General features: G+C 40.6%; 1 long non-coding RNA gene across 1 annotated transcript in view; it reads right to left on the reverse strand.

The window, feature by feature from the left end:
• LOC145716927 (uncharacterized) overlaps nucleotides 1–22,762 on the reverse strand; it is a 69,952-nt gene extending 47,190 nt beyond the window's left edge. The window contains exons 1-2 of the long non-coding RNA XR_014139867.1: nucleotides 21,547–22,762; nucleotides 8,675–8,760 (exon numbers count right to left, since the gene is read on the reverse strand). This is a non-coding gene — a long non-coding RNA (uncharacterized LOC145716927). The remainder of the gene's footprint in view (nucleotides 1–8,674; nucleotides 8,761–21,546) is intronic.
• Nucleotides 22,763–23,007: the final 245 nt, after the last annotated feature.

Raw genomic sequence — 23,007 nt, forward strand, 5'->3', positions numbered from 1 at the left:
AGATGGACAGCAGTGGAAGTTTGTGAATTGCAAACATATCTGGAGGTGCAGTTTAAAAAGATATCTGCTGCGAAGAGGTGACAGAGCAGAGCCTAGGGGCTGGCTGATCATCAGCAACCATTGGGCATATGCTTAATAAAGCAGGGTTTATAGCTCCATAAGTCACTTGAGTTAAGACTGGCTCATTTCAGCATTTGAAAAATCATGGGATATGTGCTAAAAAAGACTCTCTTGAGGTTTCAATTATTCTCTGGTTGCTATCATAGCATCCTTATTCTGGCCCTTCACATGGCATCCTGGAACTTCTACCCCTATTCCAGCCTAAACTTCAAAGCCAAAATCAAAATAAAAAATAAAATAAACCCAAACAAAAATATTCTGTGGGGGAAACTGCTTTTGAATAAAGGTTCTTCCTTATTTATATGCATTGGTGTCTAAAGTATCTTAATTTAGAATATAGTGGCCAAACACTTCAGGTACTCATTTTTTCACTGAGCCAGCTTTAGTGCCATTAACTATGGGTGAACGTTGGGGTGGGTATGATACCCTATGTGCAGAGACAGGTCAGGGTCCAGTGGCTTGGTGATAGCAAGGACAAGTGTGTTCCATGCCAACTCTATTGAAACACACCCAATTTTGGAACAACAAATGAATATAAGCAGTCAAACATGGACTTAGTCCAACCTTAAATGTCCTACTAAAACTGTGTGATGGCTCATAAAGATAGCTCTGTCTCTAGGAATTTTATGGACCAAAACAGTGTGTTGAAGTGATAAATAGCGTCCCCAGTACTTCCATTAAGAGCTATGCCTGTATTGCTTTGGACCACCATGCAGCAGAGAAATGTCAAGCAGAGGGGAATTAAGAATGAAGCCTGCATTTTCCTTTTCCTTCTTATGCTGTACATATGACTTCGTTTTTTTCTAATCTTCAAAATAGAAAAAAGAAAATTCTAAGTATAACCAACTGAAAGAATACCATGGTGCTCCATTGTTTTGAGAAGACTTCTTCCACTGCGTCATTAATGTCCCTTTTGTAACAATCCATGATCCCAGATACGTTTCTTTCAGAATTTACCACCATGCACATACTTCTTTAACATCTTTGAATTTAAATGCAAATAATGAGAATTATATGACACATGGGGTTTCCCTTTTTGCACTAGTTTCTAGGGAGCTCAGAGTGAAAATCAGTGCTGAATTTCTTATCCCAAGCATTTAAATACAATGATTTTCTTCCTTCTTTATCTGCATCCACCCTCTTTTTAAAAATCTCTATTGTAAGTATAGTTTGGCATGTTTTTAATCTCTCAATATTTTGGAGGGGATGCAATTTTATGGGGGCATAAAATTAAAGAATAGCAAGAAATATAATTAGCTCTTTATTATCCATGCTTTGCATGCTCATTATGACCTGAGATATTTTTCCCAACACAGCCTGGCTTCGTTGAGGGATAACGTTAATGCATATCATATTATCTTGCCACTGAGCTTCCTATGGGATCTTGTTTATTACACTCCAAACTAGAAAGGGTGGACTTAAGATGGAAGGATAGAAGAGATGAGGTGAAGGAGTAGCAAGGGAAGAATACATAATTTCATGAACAAGTGAGTGAGAATAAAGGTATGTTTGACTAATTTTTATAAAATACTTTGAAATTCTTTTTCTCTCTGGAATTGTAGATATTTCCCCACCATTAGCATGAATTATTGAGAGGTTATTATAATGGCAGTGCTTTATATGGCATCAACAGAAAGAATGAGTACATGTAAAATTTTGATCATACAGAAGACCCATTGAGATAAATGCTAAAATTTTCCTGTAGAATGTATTAAATGTATTTTGACTTTACATCTGATCTTAGATACTGAAATGTTTTATCCAAATCCTTTTGGCCTTGGCAATTGGAAATCAATATAATGTGTTCTGTGCTATCTTAAGATATCATCAACTCTGAGATTTATAACTGCTAATGAAATCATAGGGTACCCAACAAAATGAACTTCTGGATTGGGCTTTAACTGATAATTTAGGATGCGAATTTCGCAGAGAAATTGTGAATGAATTCATTCAATGAGAGAAAGAAATCTCCAAAATATGCTAATTCTTCTGGATGCCTGAAGACTAAAATCTTATTCATATCCTCAACAAAGTTAGAAAAACCTATATTCTTTGGCTGAAATTAGAAGTGGAAATTGTAGATGTATTAGGATTATTTAATGAGATCTCTTACATAAAATGAACAAGGTGATGGTCAAGAAACTAATTTTTCATTTTGAAATACATGTACACTAGGGACGCCTGGGTGGCTCAGTTGATTAAGTGTCTGCCTTTGGCTCAGGTCATGATCCCAGAGTCCTGGGATCAAGTCCCGCATCAGGCTCCCTGCTTGGTGGGAGCCTGCTTCTCCCTCTGCCTGCCTCTCCCCCTGCTTGTGCTCTCTCTCTCTCTCTGATAAATAAATAAAATCTTAAACATAATATGGGTACACTAAGGAATAACAAGGCACCCACACCTTAACTTAATAGCAACTTCTATTTTTTATTAGACTGATAAGAAAAATTTAGTAGGAAAGATGATAGGATGTTGGTGCTTATGCCAATAGTTGCATTTCTTCTTCATTGAGAGTTTCTTCATCTTTTCACTGCTGGAACACTGTAATCCCCCCTGATTCCTAACACAGACTGAGTCTACATTGGGCTACAGGATCTCTTCATTCTTACTGAATTAACCTTTGAATTTATCAAATAAACAGGCTCTGTTTCTGTTAATTGGCCATTTTATTGACTATACTGATTGATTTAAGCATTTTTTCAGGTCACTTAAAAATGTATACCTGCAGTATACATGATCTCTGTAGATTCAACAGGTCTTACTGAAATCTAATGCTTGAAAACAAAAATGGCCATCTCTAAGGAGCATAGGAAACTGATACAAAGCCAATTCATTTTTAAAATTTCTTTTTAATTCACTTATTCAGCAGAAACTTTTTGAATAGTAATGGGAACAGCCATGCACCAGTCGGACCTATTCTTTCTTTTGTCCCTAGAGCTTATGGCTAGGGATATAGTGTCCTCAGTGCAAAGCTAGGAGTTAGTGCAGGGTGCCATGGGGGAACATGGGCAGGACACGTAACCCTGCTGGAGGTGGGGTGGGAGCAGAGAATAGACTAAGCTTCCCAGAGGAAATGACCAAAGCAGCTAAAAGGGGTGATGAGGAGACTGATGCACTAAGAGGCAAGAAATACATGACCTATTTTTCATTGTATCAAAAGAAAAGAAGAAAAAGATGAATGTGGAAAACTTGTGATTTCAATGGCAAGAATCTGCCAGGATTCTCTTTGTGATTTTCTTTGTGAAATGAGACAGGGAGTACAATTATAAGGAAGAAAGAATGAGGAGGAAAAATCAGGTAGGATAATATAGGCAGGGAGAGTTGTGCAAGGGAGATAGAAGGTTTGAGAAAAGTAAAGAATATAATAGGATTGCCAACAGCATTGAGAGGCCAGTTAAGATGAGTTCATGACTTTTTAGAGACATCATTTCTCATAGTTCTGTGATATCAACCAGCAGGACTCCACTGATCAGGTATAGATACAGAGGAAATGGAGAGATGGATGCCTGAGGGTAATGGTTTTGTTAAGCTGGAGTGTTAGAATAATCACAGACAAAGAGTGAGTTTGAAGACATAAACCGTCCAGTCTCACGTGAATAGGAAAAGCAGTGAAGTGTGGATGAAGCTGATAGAGAGGTTCAAGGTATTAGGAGTCTCAGTGGGTTCAAAGAACAAATCTCAAGAGTGACTCATTAAGAGGGCTCAAAGATAAGGTCAGGGCCAGCACTGGGGGGAGCAGTTCCAGATGATGACACAGTGCAGTGTGTCTCTAAATGAACAGATGGCTGAAGTGAAGTAAAGTTAAAGGTCTCTGGAGGAGAAGCCCTGGGTGACAAGAGAGCATCCATGCAGGTGTGGGAGTTGCATAGGAGGATGTTAGAATATGAGGAATGATGGAAGACTCTGAACCATGTGTTAGGCTCACTAACAAACTGAAAACAGGATAGTGGGCATTTCATAGAAGCAGAGTTTTTAAAAGATCCTGGAGTAGTTCTAGCATGGGGAACGGGATAAACACCAACTGGATAAACTCCTGCCCCAAGCTGGGAAAGTGAGCAGCTTCTCCTAGAGAAGGTGTCAATAACTCTTTGGGAAGAAAGATGAAGAGCTGAGGATTTAGACACAAAGAGATGCCATGACTTGCCCAAAGTCACCAAATAAGAAACTCAGGTTTTATGAATATCCCTTGGTACTTAAGGTTCTAATACTTGCCATAGGCTTCCTACTGCAAGTACTTGCAACTCTCTGCCAAGGGCTTTCTATGGCTGCATAGCAAACAGAATGGGCAGGAGAGGACTTGTGCACCGGGACCAACACTTAACAAATAATGGAAGAAGATGGTGGATACATGCCTAGGTTCCTTTGCGCCCAGATAGGACAACTCTAAGGTATGTTCTATACAGTTTCCCAAAGTCCCCAGAGGGACTAAGCTACAGTTGTCCACACCTGCTCATTAATGCATCCTGCATTGGTCTTTCCTTATTCGTCTTTTGCCCACCCCCCGACCATTAGCTTCCTGGGATTGTGTTGCCTAATCAAATGCAGGATGCCCATCTATACTTGAGTTTCATATAAACATTTATTTTATTTTATTATGTTATGTTAATCACCATACATTACATCATTAGTTTTTGATACAGTGTTCCATGATTCATTGTTTGCGTATAACACCCAGTGCTCCATTCAGTATGTGCCCTCTTTAATACCCATCACCAGGCTAACCCATCCCTCCACCCCCTCCCCTCTAGAACCCTCAGTTTGTTTCTCAGAGTCCATAGTCTTTCATGGTTCTAAATAACAATTTTTTAGTGTAAGTATATCCCAAATATTGCACAGGACATAACTTATACTAAAAATTTTTTTGTTGTTTATTTGAACTTCAAGTTTAGCTGAGTTCCTGCATATTTATTTGCTAAATCTGGCAACCCTATTTGGGATTGCCTTTCAAATAATCTATGTGTATTCCTATCCTTGCCTCAAGATCTGCTTCCGATGGAGCCCAAAGTCAGTCAGCAATTATTCCAGAAGGATAAACTTTGAAGAAGAAAACAAACTTGAGAAGCAGCATTCAAATAAGACTGAATTATAAATGACTGTCCTTCTATTGCCAACTCTAAAGTTACTAAACCAGCCTCAGCACATTTAGCTTGATTTGTAAAAGCCATCACCTCATCAGAAAAGCACCTGTTATCCAGTCACCTTTGTTAAACTCAATGCCAAGTATCAGTACAACAATGCTATGATGATGTGTATTCATTCCATCACCAAATGTCCTAAATGTCTATCACTGGAGAACAGCCTCTGTTTCAATAAAATAATATAACTGAATAGGAAAAGGGGAAGCCATGCATCCCCGGTGATCTCCTTGACCCACCACTTCCTAGCAATAAGTTGGGCTTGATTACATCAACACTGGGGATCCCAGATGCATTATTATTAATGAACTTTCAAACTGAGGCTTGTTTGTTAATAATTTAATTAAAACCCCAAGTGTTTACTTGTTGCTGTTCCTCCCAAGAGATCCCTCTGCAAATTCTGCATAGGAGCTGTTTCACTCATCTACCCCAACAACATCGCCAACATTTTCCAAGCTGATATTCACTATACCCTAATTCCTTATTTCCATGAAAACATCCAAGCCTTGATGGTGTGTGGTTTCATTTCCCGTCAGTGTAAAACTAGGCCTTTCAGACTATCTGCATTTCCCCCAACATGTCTGGTGATTCCTGTGTCTTGAATTTCAATAGCAGAAGTTCAGTTGTTTATCACTTTTGTTCATGTGCAGTGAATACAAATCATTGGTGCTAATACAAAGTTGTGTTCAATTCAGGTATAAAACTTGTTCAAGTACTGAACAAAATTGTTGGTTTAATGAATATGTGGTAACTTCTCTAAATATTTAAAATGATATCTCATCAGTGCAATTTAATTTGGGCATCCACACTATCATTTATTTCTCTATTTTTTTTTAATTTAAACTATTTAAACTAAAATGAAACAAAAAAACTCAGCTCACCCATTTCTCTCAACCTCTCACCCCTGCCTCTGGCAAGCATCAATCTGTTCTGTTCTCTGTATCTATGACCTTGTTTTCTTTGTTATAAATTCTACATATAAGAGATAATACAGTATTTGTCTTTCTCTGTCTGACTTATTTCACTTAGCATAATGCTCTTGAGGTTCATATTGTCACAATGGCAAGATTTCCTTGATCATATGGTAGTTCTATTTTTAATTTTTTGAGAAAACTCCATACTGTTTCCCATAGTGGCTGCACCAATTTACATTCGCACAAAGGTTCTCTTTTCTCCACATCCTCGCCAACACTTGTTATTTCTTGCCTTTTTGATACTAGCCATTCTGCCAGGTGTAAGGTGTTATCTCACTGTGGTTTTGATTTGCATTCCATGATGATTAATGCTACTGAGCATCTTTTCATGTACCTTTTGGCCATCTGTATGTCTTCTTTGGAAAAATGTCTATTCGGATTGCCATTATTTTCATGTAATACTGGGCTCTTTTATCTCACCAATGGATAGTACCAATCTGTGGCAGTATCAGCAAACCTCAGGGCTGCTAACAGCACTTGAGTCACTGGGGAATGCTAGTGAAGTTCACTTTAAAGAAAATAATTCTCACTTTTATATGCATTCTGCAGACTTCCTTTTGATTTCCATGGTGAGCCAATTGACTTCAAAGTGTCCTTTCGGGATCACTTAGAAGGCCAGAGACTCATCGTGTCCTGATTCATTGACTTTGCTCCATGCTCAGCACTTGTTTGAAATCTGTGGGGTTCTGTCTAAAAGAAGCTCAATAGGCAGCAGAGAGAGGCAAGTGTCTAGTCTCAAACCTCCCTTGTAAAATGATTACAAAACCAAGTGGAGACTGGGGAACTGGGTATCATCTTGACAATGAGTCATCTTCTGAAAATGAGTACTCAGATCCAGCATGGCAGGAGAATGGCTACAAAGGAAGGCACTTTATAAAGGGGCTCACATCTTCCTCCCCTGCCTGTGCAAACTTCACCATTTTGAAATCTCAAGAAGTTGGTCCTACACCAGAATCTGAAGGCAAATGATCTCCTGATTCACAAATCATTAAATTGTTTGAATATAAATGGAAATCAAGATAGTTGAAGATAACTATCTTCATTTACTTTCATCACACACTCCTAATTGTAGTTCAGGATTTTTCCTATAGAATGAATGAATGGCAGAAAGCCTGCCCAGGAGAATTCTAAGGGTTCCACAACAATGCACAGAATTGCACTGAGCTTCCTCCTATCTGCTTCTTTCTGAGGTCAGCATTGTTCTAATAATAAGGATCAGATGGTTTTTCTATTAATGGCAACTTAGGGCAATATATACTTCATAAGACCAGTCTGAAGAATCATAGTGCTGCTGTCCCCTTTCCTTGCTCCATGTGGTTGATCCTACATGATATTTGAACATGACACAGTAACATAGATCGATTGTGTGGCGGGCATCAATGACCAGGCATCCCAGGCTTTGCACCTCACCCATGACTGAGGGCTCCCCACCCACTCAGACTCTAATTCAACTTTGTAATTTTATTTAACTATTAAACACATTCTGAGTGATTTTTACATCATTTAGTGTCTAGACTATGCTCATATGACATAAGATGAAGTGGCTGAAACATGCAAAAATTCACACAAAGTGGGAATTTATCTTTCTGTGAGATTAAGCCACTTAGCTGTTTCATGGAATTCAACACTTCATTTTTAAAAATGACTTTTCTTTATCACTTGAACTTAGCTGGGCATACCAGTGTTTGCCAAGAAGAAAGTTTTTTCAAAATGCTAATGTCTTCAGACCACACATTTGTATCCTTCATGCTGTCTCACCTTCATAGGAATTTGGAAAGACCTGAGTTGAAAAATCAAAATTCATACGCATCTCCCCCAAAACTTTTTTTTTTTTTTTAGCCACTGTTTGTAAAGCACACCTCAGAGTCTTCTGGGAGCCTGTTGTTACTACACAGTTTTCCCAAAGACCCAGGGCAAGGGCCACATCATTTTAATCTGGGAAATGACTCTTTTGAGCAAGTACCAGATAAAGTTAGTGATTTACGAAAGCTTTTATCAGCCTCCTGATGGCTTTTACAGAGTGGAACACTACATGACCCATGTGATTTGTTTTCATTTACAAAGGTGCAGAGGCTTTGAATTTAAAAATGGAACGTTTTCTTCTCGTGCCAAATGTAAACAATTTAACATCCATTTCCCATCCAGCTATTTTACCAGTTCAAAAGAGTTTATATGAATCTTATCTGTATTATATTTCCTGCTGATTGGCAGCACCTCCTACTTCAGCTGGGAAGCCAAATATGTGCTGGCTCAGATTTGAACAGGAAAGGAATAACAAAGAAAACTGGGAAATAAATGTAATGAGTGGTTACAGGGTGCTGAAAACTATACTTATCGTTTCTTATTCTCGCAGAGTTGGTGCTGCCATATTGATTTATGCCTGGGAAGTCTTTTATGGAAACACACAACAAAAGCTTCAGATTATTTTGTCAACAAGAAAACACAGTTTACCTTATCTTCAAAGTCCCCGTCTATTCCTGATTTGAGCAGTTCCATATTCCTTGCTTGCTGAGATCTCTGTGAGCCCCGGAGGAGATCTGCATTGGATACAGTAATTCACCATAAGAGATAAAAGCCCCCAGAATGTCACAGAGCTGGTTTTCTAGGCCACCGGAATAATTCTGGGGGCACCACGAACAGTCTAGAGAACAAAAAGAATTGTGCTCTTCCAGGCTGACTTAGAGTCCGTTTACTGAGCCCCAGAGACCCTTTTTTTTTTTCCTTCCAGAATGCAAAAGACATTTATTTGGCGTATTGTTTGAGGGTCTTAAGTTTCTTTCTCACATTCAAGGCCTGGACAATTGGAAAGGAGAAGAGGGAAAGAACAAAAACAGCCGTCTAGACATTTCCTAGTGGAGTATCATGTCTATAAACCCTTTTCCTTGCCTTGTCCTAACAATACATTATGAACTGAGATAAAATACTAGATCATAAGCGTGGACTCTATTATAAGGATGACAGGCAAGGGTTATCGTTTTCTTTCCAAATTGAACTTTTTTTTAAGATCACATGACCAACAATTTTCTATTAAAAGTCCTTCTTCTACCCACCATCCCAGAAATGTTCTCACTTGCCATTGGCTTCACCACCCCACATTCCCTTACACGCTCTACCCTACCCTCTACCCACAATTTTCACTCCACTCTCAAGCTTCAATTTAATTGGACTTAATAAATACATGGGGGGGTATGTTATTTTTCAATAAATACCCTGCCTTTCCTGTCAATAAACATCATGACTATCACTACTATCTAACAAATGGATGCTCATATTAAAGATAAGACATAATGTAAGGGAACTTTAGGACTAATTAAAGAAGGATAGATGTAGATGTGCTTTCTGAGGCTCTCTAGGCAAGATGTATTTGGCAGACAGAGTATTATAGGTGTCCCAGGTTCCAGTCCTTGAATAAGACATGTAACCTCTTTGACCCTCTACTTTAATCACCAATTAAATGGGGGTATGGAGCTGGTAACTTGGAAAGTCTGATTCCTGAAAGGTTTTTTTTAAGCTTTTTAAGCTTTGTGTTTCCAGGAAGCTATGTCCTCGAAAACTACTTCCTGGGTATTAGATGTCCTTGCTATGAGGAGCGCAAAGTGTTTTACTAGAATACACATGTACTGATCTTCATATTAATATTTTACATCATTGAGGGCTACTGGCTCACCAAGCGTTCACCCAGCAGATAACTTCTCGTTCGTTAGCCAACACACCGGTGCCATGGGTAACAGTATGAAGTGCCACCGTCAGTACAGGGACATTCTGCGGAGCAAACAGAATGGTACATATGATGGACAAGTCACTGGTAAACTACGGTTCACCAGCCAGAAGTTGTAACTGACATTTAACAGCAGTTTCCTAGTCTCCTGTTCTTTTCTTCACACCATGATACACGCTTTCTTTTTCTTTCTCCATACAAAGAAATACACTGATTTCCCGTCCCTGTATTTACATATGGTTTTCATTTGAAAGGTCATCGGTTATTTGGACAATGATAACAAGATATTTCATTAAAAAGTAATCTTCAAATATTGAGCAACTCCAGGGATGGAATACTCTATTAAGTTCATTTGATGATATACAGTGTATGTATGCAGTTAAAATTGAAGGAGGAGGCATACCATTTCCCCAGCCTCAAAAACCCAGCCTCAGATAGAACACCTTGAGATAAGATTATGTTTCAGGAAAGTACAAGTTCATTTAAAAGATATACCCCAACTGGGGGGCCTGGGGGGCTCAGTTGGTTAAGCATCTGCCTTTGGCTCAGGTCATGATCAGCCCTGCATCAGAGCTCTCCTGCTCAACGGGAGTCTGCTTCTCCCTCTTCTTCTCCCCCTCCCCCCACTCGTGCTCTCGCTCTCTCTTTCTCTCTCTCTCTAATAAATCTTTAAAGAAAAAAAAAAGATATACCCAAACTGTACATTTTGCTTCTTACCAAGACACTAGTCCTTTGAGCAGTAAGTTCAAATTAGATGCTGAGATATTTTTTATATTTAACAGTCTGTTAAAACAATGAATGGGTAAGTGAATAAGTTGCCTCTGTATTAATATACAGTTGACCCTTGAACAACACAGGTTTGAACTGCACAGGTCCACTTATATGTGGATTTTTAATATAGTACAGTACTGTAAGGGTATTTTTTCTTCCCTATGATTTTCCTAATATTTTCTTTTCTCTAGCTCATTTTATTGTCAGAATACAGCATATGGTACATGTGACATACAAATATGTGTTAATCAACTGTTTATGTTATCATAAAGCTTCCAGTCAACAGTGGGCTATTAATAAAGTTTTGGTGCAGTCCAAAATTATACATGGATTTTTGACTGTGAAGGGGGTCGGTGCCGCTAACTTCCTCATTGTTCAAGGGTCAACTGTATATTGCCCTGGTCACTGACTAGCAGGTGGTTGTTATTATGTAGCCTATTTCACCAGAGTTGGAGAAGTAGTATTAGTACGTCTCATATGATTTTTTCTTAATGTTTGTTTTCTTCTCCAAGGGGAAACCATTAGGCTTATCAGGTATACACATTATTTAGGCATTTTTGAGATTTAAAACTACACAGAGCTTTCTTAAAGTGCCACTGTGTTAGATAGATAATCTGATGCCTCATTCACACCTGATGGAGACAACTATTAGGTTCATTTATGCCAGTTACTGGCTGGACTAGTGCCATAGAGCTAATTACTTGGTTTTTCTTGATGTAAATGAGGGAATGGGGCCCACGTGATCTCCCGGTTCCCTCATGGCATTAATATCCTGTGGTTCTATGAAAGCGGCAACTGTGCTGACAGAATGGCCTTTGTTCACTGTAATATGTAATGGGGAAAAAATGATAGCATTTATCCATGGTTATCTTTGAGTAGTGGGATTATCGGTAATGTTTAACTTATTATTTAAATATTTTGGTCAGAACTTTTTTACAGTGAACATTCATGATTTTATAACCAAATGAGACAAACTTTATTTTGTTTCACTTTAAGGAAAAAAGAAAAAAACCCTAACTCAAGGAAGAAAAATAAAAGGCAATAATAACAAAATATTAGTTTCCCTATCCAGGTCTAGAGCCACGTTTTTCAGACTTTTGTGGACCCCATCCTGGAGGTTCTGATTCAGCAACTCAGAATGAGGCCTGAGCATTTGCATTTTAGCAAGCTCCAGAATCACACTTTGAGGAGCCTGGGTCTAATAGGGAAGCATCATATGGATATAGTGCTTTGAGTCAATCATACTAAAAATTAACTCCTTATCTGTGACTATCAGACATAAGGAAAAATTTCTGCATCAAAAAGTATTTAACTGGGAGCACCTGGGTGGCATAGTCAGTTAAGTTTCTGACTCTTGGTTGCAGCTTAGGTCGTGATCTCAGGGTTGTGAGATCGAGCCCCAAGTCAGGCTCCGTGCTCAGCTCAGAGTCTGCTTGGGATTCTCTCCCTCTCCCTCTGCCCATCCCCACCCCTGTGTTCTTTCTATCAAATAAATAAATAAATAAAGGCAACCTAAGAATCATCTAGGGCTAAAGAATTATCAAAAGACTCAGATCCACTGGAAAATGGTGGTTCCACCCCAGATGGCACTTAAATAACCCAAAATGGCCAGCTCACTATTCCAGTTTATTCCATTTGGGTCCTGGAGCCCCAACACTAAGAAAACACAGACTGATATTTAAATTCAGAGGTTAGTGGTTTGGAACAGGATCTTTTTCTGGAGCTTTGGTACTAGAACATGCTCTCAGTAACGAAATTATGGGTCATCCCTCAGCAGTGGATTAGCTGGTCAGTGAACTGAAGTGACTGTTTCATCATCAGGTTTCACTTGAAATGACAAGAAAGAAAAACTCACAGGGAAAGAGAGAGAGAAAGGAAATGGCTCCCTAGAGCCCTCAGTATTAACTTATTAAGGGTTAAATTTTGTGTGAAGTATATGCATTAAAAGAATAACAACTGAAAATGAATGCTGACTTAATTATGATTTTGTTGATTTGACCACATTGCTGAGGTCTAAATGACAGAAGAAAAGAAAAATGGACCTTCCAGCCACAGAATGCTTTCAGTTTATAAGTCCTCATTTCAGAAGCAGCAAAAATACTAATATTTATTGTTTGTTCAGTACTTAACGATCAGAATGTTTGTGTCTCCCTAAAGCTCATATGTTGAAGCCCTAACTAATCTCCATGGTGATGGTATTTGGAGATGGAACCTTTGGGAGGTAAATAAGGATAGGTGAGGCCATGAGGGTGGAGTCCTCATAATGGGATTAGTGGCCTTAGAAGAAGAGGCAGAGAGATCAGTCTCTCCCTGCTCAGGCACTGAAGAAAGGCCATGTAAGGACAGAGGGAGAAGGCGGCCATATGCAAGTCAGGAAGAGAGCACTTACCAGGAACCACATCAGAAGACCCCTTGATCTTGGATTTCCCCGTCTCCAGAATGTTGAGAAATAAATTTCTGCTATTTAAGCCACCCGACCTGTGATATTTTGTTATGGCAGCCTGCGTGCAGTGGCTGATTTAGTCATCCCCACATGGTCACTTTAAAGAAGAAACCCCAAATCACCAAAATCTTTTACTGTTTTCAGGTCAGTGTCACTTTGGCAACAGTGTTCTTTTATATTTTGCTGTGGGCTAGCAGCTGAAGAATCTTGTTACATATTTTACACTTGTGTATGTGTGTGCCAGTACCCACATGCTCAAATAGGACGTGTAAGGGCCTTTGTAAGCACCCATGTCTGCAGTGGGGTGGACGCTGGATCCAATTTATTGAGCCGCTAATTCCCTCCCATTTTCCTCTAAGCAGTTCTCTGTCTCCACATTATTCCCAGAGGGGAAAAAGGAAGGATGCAGGAAGAGGGAGAAAGGAGGAGAAAAGAAAACCAAGAATGAAAAGAGAGGGGCACCTGGTGGCTCAGTGAGTTAACCATCCAACTCTTGATTTCACCTCAGGTCATGATCCTCAGGGTCATGAGATGGAGCCCCCCACCCAGACTCTACGCTCAGCGGGAAGTCTGCTTAAGATTTTCTCTCTCCCTCTCACTCTGCCTCTCCCCACAGCTCACGTGCTCTCTCTTTCCCTCTCAAAAAAAAAAAAAGAAAGAAAGAAAGAGAGAGGTAAGAGGTCTTTCCCTCTCAAAAAAAAGAGAGAGAGAGAGAGAAGTAAGAGGAGAGAAAATGATATGAAAGAACAAATAAGGGAGTGGCATTTAAAAGGAAGAAATGGAGGACAGACTTTGAGGATCCCTCCTTTCCCCCCACCCTACCCTCTGCTCTGTCCCCAAATTCCCAGGCTGCTACCACACCCGCCCCCACACCTCTTGGATCCATTCCTTAACCCTGGGCTTGCTGAAGATGTGACCTCCCTCTCTGAGTTCTGCCCCCAGCACTCCAGCTAGAATCAGAAATAAAAGAAAATTTCTGTTGCACCAAGAGGCTAATTAAAGAAAACACAAAAACCTACAAGAGATTTCTGATACTTTCCAATTCTTTTAAAACCACAGCTCCTTACAGCCCTTCATGAGGTGGCCCTCCACCACGTCTTCCCTCCCAGCTCTGGAGACCTTCTTAAATCTATGCAGAATGGATACCAGGAGCCCTCTTCAGATTGAATTCCAATCTGCTCATTACACGCCACCCCATTATGCATTCCATTCCTTGCAGGTTTTATTAGGGGGATGTACATCGCTGAGGAAAGAGAGGCCTTTAGGGTACAGCATATTTCAAAACACAATTAAACTCTTGATGTAGAGATGTAAAAGGTATTTGTATTCTATTAAAGCCTTTGGCCTTAACAACTGCAGAGTGCTCCATAACAAGGTCATTAGGAACCAGCCTTACACAATGGGCAACAGGCATCAGCTGCACAAAAACAAACAGGGGCCCCAAACACCACAATAACTTCCCGTACCTGTTCTTGTTTGCTTGCTGAGCCCTCAAACATTGGGAGTTGCTGAAATACATGAAAGCGTAACAGCTTGAGTCAATATTTACCAGCCTAAGTGAGTGATTTTATTTAGCGAGATGACTGAACCCCTTTGAATAAATACACCTTGCAGAGAACAATCCCAGGCAGGCAGTGGAGGAAGGGCTAAGGCAGAACTAGTTCTGTCCTCAGGCTGGGGCTCTGAGACTGTAGAGGGGCCTCCTCTGGCCACTCGCCTGCATTTCTCTGCCACCTAGGGCAAGGGGTCCAGTCCAGGGACGAGTTGGGAGAACTCACCCCTCCAGCCTGCCCTGGCATCTGGATTCATGGTTCTCCTCATGTCACCAGACGGCTTCATAAACACTTGTTCCTGAGCCCAGAGTTGCTGATTCAGTAAGTGTGGGGTGGGGCCTGAGGATCTGCATTTCTAACCAGTTCCCAGCTGATGCTGATGCTGCTGGTTCTGGGACCACACCGAGAACCCCTGGTCTAAGCCCAGTTCTGTGTGATAGAAATGTAATGCAAGCCACATGTGTAGTTTGAAATTTTCCAGTAGGCATGTTAAAAAAAAAAAAAGCAAACATAAACAGATGAAATTAAGTTTAATAATATATCCAAAATATAATTAATTCAAAATATAATCAATGTAAAGTGACTGAAATATTTTATGCTATTTTTTTTGTACTAAGTCTTCAAATTCCAGTATGTATTTTACACTTGCTCACATCTCAGTTTGGACTAGCCATATTTCAGCAGCTCCATAGCCACATGTGGCTAATGGTTGTTTTATGACACAGCACAGTTCTAGACTGTACACTGGGTATACAGAACCTAGGATTTCCTGGACCTACAGCCGTAAGCCTACCTCCAGAGCCTGAGTGTCCCCACAAGTGTGTGTCTTGCTGTTGGACTACAGTGCAGGCTCAAAGTTTGTCTTGGTGCTGGGTATGAGTCGAACAGGTGAAGAGTATTGGAATAAACTTGGACATAAGGGCTGGTGTGTCTATGCATATGAACATGAGACCCTTTGAGGTGTGGGACAGAGTTGGGGGGGTGGAGAAGTGGGGCAAGCTGAGACAGAGGGAGGGAGGGAGAGGGGAGAGAAGAAAAGGCAGAGAGAGAAAGAAAGGGAGACAGGCAGAGAGAGAAGGAGAGAGAACTATGATTCTATTCCAGGCTCCCTTCAGTTACAGAACAATCCGTTCCCGTGACACAGCCTCAGTGAATTTTGCAGAAAGTTCTGGTTACCACTACACCGGCACTGTCTCACCTGTCTTTAGACCACTTCAGGACTCATAAGAGGAGATATCTCGTATGCCTTCCTCCTGCAGGGCTCCCCTTCCTGGCTTTTGTCCTCTCTTTTACAAATGGCTTGGGGTCTAACTTGAAGGAGTGATCATAAAGAGAGTGATTACTTTTACCCTGGCTGCAATGAGGAGAGGATTCTGTGAGGAGGGATTTATACATGAAAATCAATACCAGCATCAGAAAGCATCCCCTTTTGCCCATATAAGTGCTGCCCACAGGGTCAATAGCTGGAATTAACCTGGATCCTTTTTTTATTATTACTATTTTTAATAAAGCTGCTTTATGATAGACTCTGATGTGAGCTCCCACTCTGCAGCTGCACCAATGTGAAGGGAAAGAGCCAACAGTTTCATTTAAGAATTATCTTTTTTCCCACTGGGTACCATACCCCACTTCCCCCTCCCTCCCCCTCCAAGTCTCCAGAAAGTCGGAAGGAGAATGAAATTAAGCTTTTTATGAGCATAAACTGATACCAACATAAAAGAGAATGAGCTCATTGCCCTGATTTTATAGGTTGTTTAATCTGTGATATACAATAATAAAAATTAGCTTTTGTAGGGACGGCTATACTGAATGCTTACTGTAGGCCAGACTCCATGCTTGGTGCTATACTTACTTCATTAATTTTTTTCAACAATCCTATCAGAAGAAATGAGACCCAGGATGGGCTAATGTCTTAAGGAAGGAATAAGTGGTTGATAGCATTTCTCTTACCAGTCTTTTTGACTCCCCAAACTGTGCCATTTGCTGGATCAGAAAGATTGAATGGCTGAATGCTCCTTATTGGCTAGAAGAGGTGGCAGAAGCCTCATGTATCTGTGTATCTTATTCGGGCAAACGTCTGCCATTCTTTATGTTATAGCGTACAAAGATGGTGTAGTAGAAATTGCTTTTGTGATAACCCTAGAGTCAGTCCTTGTTCCTCCATCTTTCTCACACCTCACAACCAGTTCATTGGCGAATCCTGTTAGTTCTACATTTAAAAATATATCAGAATCTGGGGGCGCCTGGGTGGCCCAGTCGGTTGAGCATCTGGCTCTTGGTTTTGGCTCAGGTCATGATCTCGGGGTCGTGGGATCAAGCCCCACGTCAGGCAGGGAGTGTGCTTGAGAGTCTCTCTCTCTCTTCCTCTGCCCTCCCCGCCACGTGCATGTGCCCGTGCTCTCTCTCTAAAATAAATAACCTTTAAAAAAATAAAATAAATCAGACTCTAAGAATGGTTCACTTCCACTAGTTTCACCTCCACTGGTCATTAACTTCCACTCTCATCCCTATATAGACTCTGCTCCACACAGCAGCCAAAGTGAAACTCCAGTAAGTTAGGTCCTACCAGGTCTGTGTTTAAGATCTTCCAGTGGCTTTCCATCTTATTCAGAGTAACAACCAAATTCCTTGCAATGGCCTATGAGGCCCTACATGTTCTTCACACACACACACACACACACACACACACACTTCTGATTTCATCTTCTTCCACTTCCTTCCTTGCTCACACCACTCCAGCTACACTGTCTCGATGCAGTTCTACAAAGTCACCAAACACCCTCCAGCATCCGGGCCTTTGCACTGACTATTCCCTCGGCCTGGAACATATTTTCCTTCGTTAATAAAATGGCTCACTCCCTCACTTCTATCTAGTTTCTACCCAAATGTTTTCTTATCAGAGAGAATCCTGCCCTGACTACTGTGTAAGAAATGGCAGTCTCTCATTCCTTATCATCATCTCTGAGCTGCATTTCTCTATAGCACTTTCCACTGCCCGACATTTAAATATTTATTTGTTTCCTGTCTTTGTCTTTCTTATACTCCATCTTTCTCATCAAGATATTAGTTCCATCAAGGTTTATTTGATTCACTACCAAAACAGTTTCTGGAATAGTTTCTAACAGGCAGAAGGTGCTCTGTAAATATTTGCTGGATGAATGAATGACAACCATTTGGGAAAACCAGATACAGGAAAAGGGGCAATAAAATGAATTTTAGGACAACCATTGGGTGCCCAGACAGTAAGAGCCTCCCCCTTAGGAGCCAGTCCTGACAGAATCCCTCAAATGCAAACTCTGGGGGGTTTTCAGCACCACTTCTGATCAGGAGGTCAAGCAACACTTTGTAAGCTTTTGTACGTGGCATCCATGGCATTTGAATAAAGCAAGAGCACTGCAGTTAACAATCCAAATTGTTTCTCATGATCCTTTATATTGCTCAGACCTTAGAGGATAAGTTGGTGTCAGAGTGGGACTTTGGGCATGGGTGGTCATTCCTCTTTCCATTAGCTATGCTGTCTCATCTGTCTGAATCCTTTGGGGGCAAAGATATCAAGAAGAACTACTGGACGTTTGTAAGTTTAACCAAGTTTTTGTACCAAATGGGTCCTTCAAGGTGACTTTCCACACCTTGAGCTGGGTGGGCTCATGGATTGGGCACTGAGGCGTAAAGCAGAGTTGGAGAAAGCTGGTCTGCCACTCAGGGGATAGTCTGAACAGGGTTCAACATATGATTCACCTCCTTCTACTCTGCTATCTGATGTGGACCTAGCAGTCCTAAGGATGATAATGTTGCAGAAAGCCTCGGCCCTTCAAAATGGAACACTGACCAATTCAAATTGACACTTGCCAGCTGGCAAACTAAAAGCAGTGTTTACCTGCACAGACTCAGTCCCAGGCAATGTGGTAATTCCTGTCTCTCTCTTTAATGTTCTCTGGCTTTGGGGATCTTGCCCTCCATGCTGGGCTATCATTATTGGTTCAATTAACCAGTAATTTTTAAACCTCCGTGTCATCTTGTTTGGTACAGACACAGTCTCACTGCAGGTATGTGTGCCTCGTGGGTCTGAAACAACAGCCTGTATCAGGAAAGCCTGGGAGAAAGGCTCCAGCCTCCCGGCAGTATTGGAGTGTGTCTTTGGCTGCCATAGCAGAAGAATAGTTCACAAAGGTAATATATTCTGGGATCCTGCTGGAACGCTCAACTGACAAGAGCCCTGTTGAGATGATGTTCATTCCCCCGGGAGCTTTTCTGTTTACATGTGCCTTTACTCATCTTTCAGCTGAATCAGAAAGCTGAATGGAAACTGCACTGTTTGAGAACACAAAATGGATTTTGATGCTTAAAAGGACTTTCATACAGAGAAACCCAGACTTAACAATCTTCACATGTAGTTCTAAACCCCTAGAATTTGGGAGTTGTCCGGGACTATAGAGCGTGCTTCCTATGTAGTCCAATATGGTAGTCACCAGCTATGGTGGTTTGGCTATTTACATTGCAATTTAAAATAATTTATTTCAAGTGAAATTAAAAATGCAGAAAAAAAGTCTTCAGTCACACCAGCTAGTCACAAGTCACATATAGTTAGTGGCTACCATATTGGACAGCACAAATATAGAACACTTCCATAATCTTAGGCAGCACTAGTTAGACTACTCCCCTCATTTTATAGAAAGGAAAACAAAGGCTTATAATGATCAGGGTCAAGTGTCTTGCTTTCTTATCTTAAAGATAGTAGCTTGGCTGCAATTAGAAAAGATCCAGTTTGTCTTATTCTGTCCTTTCATACAGGCCATCTCCCATCTCTGGTGATAGTATCAAATGTTATTCTAATAACATCCAGCACAAATACAAATGAAGGAAAGCAGGCTGGTGAAACAGTTAGCCTATAAATGTCCGAGTATGAGTGATTACAAAGTGAAATTAAAATAGAGTCAGGAAATCCTGTCTTTTCCATGAAACTCTGCAAGACTAATATGAAGAGAAGAGACAGTTTCCCCAATAGCACTGTGCTTATGCCCGCAGCTCACAGGGCTGTGTTGGTTACTACAGGACTGCATTACTTATATAATTAACAAATGCTTTTTATCGTGTTTCTTCGATTGTGTATAATGAATGTCATGGGGGATTTTAATTGCTTAAGTAATTCCAAGAAATCTTCCCTGTACAATATATACAGGGCACATTTAGGAACATTTTGGCCATACCAACCAATAAGCAATAATGTCTACTCTTAGCTTGTATACAGTAGAAACTATTTTCAATTACCCTGTGATTCAAAGTTTGCAGTACAGCCTAAGGTGTCAAAATTGAGTGGGCTGTGGTTCTGTGGTTAATGACTCTCCACACAAAGAAACCTGGAAAATCCTGTGGAGCCTGGATCATGTCTACATACAAGAATCTCTTTCTAGTCATTTGACTAGATTTCCCTAGGCACTACATTTAGGCCAAAGGATTTCAAGCTAATACTACCTTTTTTAGGATTGATGTAGACTTCAGGAAACTTCTAGAGCTCCTGAGGGTTAGGAACACTATCTTTGTTCATCTATATCACTTAACACTATGCCTGGAACACAGTGTGTGTTCAGCTACTGTCTGGAAGGAAGGAAGGAAGGAAGGAAGGAGGGAAGGAAAAGATGATATCTTTAGAATCCCATCTAGTCTCTCAGGCGGAAGTGGAAATATATCGTGGAGAAACTTAATTGTCCTAATTTGGTCCCCCTTCGTCACATATATGGCCAAAGGCAATAATACTTCTGAAGTGAACACCTCCTGTTTTTGCCTGCTCAACACCCCTCATATTAAGAGAACCTATCTCTTCCTTTAGCCACTATTTCCCTTCAGGCCATATGCTTCAGCTGGAATTGATCCTACTCTTGGCTCCAGGAATGGATACTAGACCTGGGCCTGGCCAAAGAGATTAGTTGATATGTGAGCAAACTACTTAGAATAATCTCCAAAGATATCAAGAAAAATAAACACTCTGCTGGTGTTTTTAAGTTGGAAGAAAGTAATCCTGGAGCTGTTACTAGCCATCTTTGGTCTCTCATTAGCCAACTCAGAGCAAAAAGCAGAGGCAAAAGATGGAGAAGGACGGTTGCCTAATGTCATAGCTTGGGCATCTAGACCCAGTCTTGAACTTTTCAGTTACCTGAATTGATAAATTATTCTTTCTTCCCCCCATCCCCCAGCTCTTTTTGAGCCTGTCTTAGTTTGGTTTCTGTTCTTTGGAACAGAAAGAGTAATGATTAATACGAACACCAATTCCCAAAAATCTCTTTTGAAAATCTCTTTTGAAAGATTACTACCATGATTCTTGCAGCTATTAGCCTGAGTGGTGACTTCCTCAGGCTAGAGAATGCTCTGGAAAGTACAGCTTTCCTCACATTTCCAGGCATGTCTGGCTTTCCTGATGGAGATCCATTTCCAAGTAGATGTCCTCTGATCCCCACACACTATCTCCTCTGCTTTACCCCACTCTCAAGCTCACAAATCACACTTTTATAATTTTCTGTGCAAGCCTTCTGCACTTACATTTCCCAGGCTTTAATTTTCAAACTCATCTCATGAGTCAGCTCAGCCCAGAAGCAAGCAATGGGAAACAAAGATTTATGTGGCACAGTGTATTTTATATTTAATAACTGATCTGTCATGGCATTTATCTACATAAAAAGTTGGGTAATTCATGAGTGGGCTGGCAACCACGGCCTCCAGTGAGTAATGTTTCCTGCCCTACCTCATGAAGATCGACAGCTTGGTAGATACCAACTCTCAGGTGCTCAGAAATCTTCAAATATACTCAATACTTTTCTGTGGAAAAAATCAAAAGTAGCCTTACCAGGCAACAGTGGCCCACAGGAGCACGCCGTATGATGATCACTCAGAAAGTACATATTAGCTGCTTCCTGCCTTGAATAGAGAAAAACAGGAAGGAAGTGTTTTGCCCTCAGGGCTTTCCTGGCAGGATCAGTTCTCCAGAGATGTATGTCAAGTGAAGAAGAGTAGCTTGGAACCCTGGTAGTTCCTTCTACTTCTGAGTCACTCCTACCTCCAGGGTGATGCAGGGTAACACAGCAAACCATGTTTAACAGAGCTGCAGTCCAAGGAGTAGTTGCTTTTCAACAATAGTGCCCGAAGAGAGAGCACCCTCTGGAGGCTTCCAGATAGAAGTCCAGCATCTTTGCTCTAGCCTTTTTTCCCATGGGTAGCCATATCTGGGAGTAGCTTTAGCTCAAGGATTTCAGCGGTTTCTGGAAGAAAGACATACCTGGGCGAAGCAAGGCAGCCATTATTAAAACAACTTAGGTACTGCATTTGTCACATTCTAAATGGTTCAGGAGGAATTGGCTTGAAGGTCTGTCCAGGCATCTTCACCCTCTCATGAATGAGGAACAGGAAGCTGCAGGCAGTAGTTTTACTTCTTGAGAGCAAGTCCACGGTCTGGAATTTCTACAGTCCTATGTTTTCCCACTTAACAGAGGATGCTGTTCCTTAATCCAGCCAGAAGATTAGTTATCCTGCTGTCAGAATATTTGTTGCACTTGCCTTGGGGGTACATTTTACAAGCAAGCTGTTTGTCCGGATAAGGAGCAGGAATACCAGTAAGCTTCCAAGAAATGGATGTGTGACTGCTCTTGTACCCACTTGCTAATGAATTATGGAAGTATGACAGAATTCCTTCTTAGGACTTGATTTTGTTGATAAATACAATCTGTGAGGAGACATTAGTCCCATCTATCTATAACAGAAGCCACTGATGAATACCAAAATAACTAAAAAATGTTGAATGGGCAAACTGGCTTAAATCAAGTCTGCAATACCACCCACCCCCTTTTTTTAACCCTAAATATGAGTTCAGCTTACTGGCTCTGTAATTACGATCAAGTTGCTTAATACTATCTGAGCCCATTTATAAACTCATTCATTTATCCATTTAGCTTTTCTTCATTCACCAAGTATTTATTGAAAACCTACTATGTGTTAGTAACTGCATTAGGTGTTATAAAAGGGCTAGTGATACAACTTCACATAGCAATTTCAAAGGTTAAGTGAGACAAGTTAGAAAAGCTCCTAGCACAGAGGGATAGTGAATAAACTTCAACCATATACAAATTTGAAAACAAAAAATATTAGAGGGTTAGGGAGAGAAAAGCCTATTCAGGCTCCAGCTAGGTACTTAAAGCTCATGTATTATTGCTAAAGACTTTGAAGGTGTATTTTTTTCCCTCAAGAATGGAGATATTAGTCTGTAATTGCCCAAAGGCCAGATAAAATGAAGTTTAAGATCAGTATCTACCCA

The sequence above is a fragment of the Leptonychotes weddellii genome, chromosome 14, assembly GCF_054177405.1.
Source record: "Leptonychotes weddellii isolate Sample4059 chromosome 14, ASM5417740v2, whole genome shotgun sequence".
Taxonomy (NCBI): Eukaryota; Metazoa; Chordata; class Mammalia; order Carnivora; family Phocidae; genus Leptonychotes; species Leptonychotes weddellii.